Source organism: Oratosquilla oratoria, chromosome 16, assembly GCF_046742065.1.
Source record: "Oratosquilla oratoria isolate Oo_2021 chromosome 16, ASM4674206v1, whole genome shotgun sequence".
In the NCBI taxonomy this organism is placed as follows: Eukaryota; Metazoa; Arthropoda; class Malacostraca; order Stomatopoda; family Squillidae; genus Oratosquilla; species Oratosquilla oratoria.
In genome coordinates, this window is record NC_134792.1 from 37,428,476 (window position 1) to 37,432,400 (window position 3,925).

Consider the following 3,925-nt stretch of genomic DNA (forward strand, 5'->3'; position numbering starts at 1 on the left):
TGCAAAAGACCATAAGGCCTACACTAGGCAGCTCCGTATCCATCACCACCTGTCATCCCCATCCATAAAGTTGTCTAATCGTTTTTTAAAACAACTGATAGTTTCAGCGCTTACTACATGGTTACTAAGTTTATTCCATTCATCGACCACCCTATTAGTAAACCAATTCTTGCCTATTTCCTTCTTAAAGTCATGTCACTACATTGTCATGCAATGCCAATGAACATACCAAATTATCAAATTTCATTTGTCACTACATTGTCATGCAATGCCAATGAACATACCAAATTATCAAATTCCATTTGTAAATTTAGGATAATTTTTTTTTCATGAATGTTTTTCAGTGTAGCAAGTCCAGTAAGAGCGATCAACACACTTCAAAACATAGATGTATCGGTATTCCATTTGAGGACATATTTCACTCTGCAGTCCCTGTAATTGGTGCCATGTTTGAACCGTGTTTGGAAAGTGCATCAGGATGACCTTATCCAAGAGAGACAAGGAGAGTGCCTGATTCTGGCAGGAGATGCAAAACGTTGTTCTCAGGGACACACTGCCAAATATGGGAGGTACACTTTTATGAATGTAACTGGGTCTAGAAAAGCTAAAATTCTGGTTGTATCTTTAGTGCAAGTACAGTCTTTACAAAAATCGACATGATGAAAGAAGCCGTATTATCTTATATTTAGAGCAAGAGCTGATAGACATTCCAAGCCAATTAGATTACAATGGCAACCTAAACCACTATATGCCATTAAGCTAACTTTTTCAATTAGTAGTTATTATTTTGTTGTTACTGAGAGACTATAGAGACCCTAGATCCACGTACAAGAAGTTAATTGGTAGGCAATTCAGATACAACATATAGTAAAACAAGCATACTACCTGGCTTTGCAAGAGATTATAAAACATTTTTTCAAGTGAAAAAAAAAACATAAATGTTACCCAATTCCACGTATACGTATTAGAATAACTATGTTTGAATACAGTAATAATAATGTTTAGATATTGTTCGTCAGTGTTATTATTCTTCATGTCACCATGGAATTAGGCAGCATGAGCATGTATATTTTGCCTATTTTCTTTCAGATTAAAACACACACAAAGAGCTTGAGTTTATAATTACGCAGAAAGCACTTTTCAGGGATATCGGTCAGCTCTCGCCTTGTCAACAAACATCAGCGCTAGAATCATATCACAAGTTTGTGTGCTTTTTTGTTCCCAAGTCTCAGCACTTTCTTTTTATGAAGCAATGAAAGGAAGGTAAGTACATATGTAACTTCAAACATATCTTGATATAATTTCACTACGGTACTTCAGGCACAAGAGGGCTAAATTCATATTGAGAATGGTAAAATGCATGCACGGTGATTGAAAATTCTCATTATCAATTTTCCAGTTTCAGACTACTACTTGCTGCCCTTCGTTTCCATGAAAATTCATGTAAAAATTAGAAAACTGGATAAAATGGAGAGGCGCAATGGGCTATACCTTATTCCAAAGTTAAAGCAGGTGCTGGAGTGGCGAAAGAGAAGAAGGATGTTGTAACATATGGTGAGTGTATCAAGCATTATTGTACTACATATTGCACCCAAACTGTGAAACTGCATAGGGCTTCCTACTGGAACGATGTGATAAACCCAAAATTAATACTTGTCTAAAAAAAAATATTATTCTTATAATATGACACACTAAGCAATAAAATGTACAAAATATAAATCTCTATTTTATATTTCATATTCACAGAACATGTACAGATTTTACTTGATGAATTACTGAGGTTGCGTTCTGAATATCTATCATACAAACTTGCATGAGATGCCAAACTTCAGTCTACTATGAAAGTTCCTAAATTAGTCTGTTCCAAGTATGAAAATCAAGAGAAGGCTAACATCATCCAGAAACAAAGGTCCAGGTTTAATCGTCCAACACAGTGAACTCTTCATATACCAAGGAACAATAGTACTCAGAATGTAATTCCAAGAATCTGAACTAAAGTCATTGCTGAAGGGTATTTAAACTCTGTAATGTCTATCTGGTGTAGACAATTTTTTTTCCTAATTCGATCTCTGGTATACACTGGAAGGGGCAGGCGATTTCTTTGCCCAGTCGCTGCCAACACCACTTCACTAAATTACGATAGGCAAGATACCTGTACAGCCTGAAAAAAAATAAAAGTATTAATTTATTATTATTCATTTTGCTGTAAATTCATAAAAAAATATGCATTTTTACATAGTTTGTTGTATATGTATTTTATTTTTCATACATATTCTAAGAACAAATAATATAATTTTGTATATAAAAATTTAGTATTGTTTACTTCAAAACACGACTGCTACCACAATTTCCGCAGTATTATTCAAATTAAAAGACTTGGAGTATATACAAGTGATTCAACAATGAACAGCATGGATGTAACCAAAATATTGCAATGCTACATGTACATGTATAGGCCTACTCACTTGAGCGGAGGTTGGTCACTCCACATAGATTTAGGCAGACCACTGAAAATCCTGAATGCTGGGTCATGCACCGGCATCCAATTGGCTCAAGGCATTCCTTCTTTTCTTAGATTGTCCTGTAATCAGGGCAACTCAAACTCTCTCTGCCCTTTCTCTGTGGAACCCAATGTCCACAGATACACCTGAAATAGTCAAATTCATGAATTTTAGCAAGGCCATGCAATGGGAAATTGGGGGCTGGATAGGTAAGCTACTTCTTTTGCAAGCCACAGGCTACCTGGAATAAAATAAGAAGCTGAGCAAATGTTTGAAAATTTAATAAGAATTTCTTCTGCCTGTTCATAGACCGATGACATTTATGCCATAGGCCTAACCATGCTAACCTCCTTGTATGAACAGATGAATTATCGATGCACTATGGATGTGGTCATATTGGTGGTCGTGTGGATGTTTTTCTAATAAAATAAAATAAAAACCAGCCCTGCTGGGCATGCTGGGGCCTGGCAGATAGGGCTAGGCCCATCAACGTCTGCTAGGTATTAGCCTACCATTTCATGCCTTCAAACCTTCATCCGCACGTCTGATGACAGACCAACGAAATCATGTGTCTAGTGTGGTGTGGTGTGTGGTTGGTGGTGTGTATTTATGTATATAAAGCGTGCATGCAGTAATGCCTTCCGACGAACTTACCAGTCCTTATTTCCTACACGTTCTCGGGGTTCATCCTCTGAAGATTCCTCGCTCTCGACGTGGTCTTCGTCAGTTGAGTTTTGTTTGAATATCTGAATGGGTTCATACGTGAATTCTTGTACCGTACCCACATTTGAACACGAAAGGGCATTCACATCCAATAAATCTTCTTCACTCGATGTGAAGTCACTTTCGTATCGCGTGCTGGCCATGTTGAAGAATGTAAACAGCAGTCGTTATATCATCAGTTACCCTAATGGTGGAAAACGTAACTACGATATTGAAAAATTCGTCTGTTATCATGGACTTTTAAGATCATGTTATTTGGACAAAATCTAAGTTATAAAATGCTAGAAACATGCATTTTAGTGCTCTAACTTCTAAGTTATATTTTCATACATCACATAACAAAAATTAAAGAAATCCAAAACCTTCTCAGTTGACCTTTAAAGTTGAAATAACTATTTAATGAAAATACTTACATTACATTTATTTCTCTAAGTTATTGATTCATACAACGATATCTATGCTCTAAAAAGGCGTATGGTCAAGGACTACTGTAGAAATCAGTGATTATGGATAAGAGAATAGATGACATTTAAGTTGCCTAATGAGAATCCAGATATAAATCTGGATGGACAAGTCGTCTCGAGTAAGATGTCCTTAAGGTCAGTCGCTTCCTTTCTCCTCCCCTCTTTATCTGCCAACTATAAAAAGGGCCCGTGCAGTCAGACCCCATATGCACTCCTGCAGACCCCTCTACATTGCCA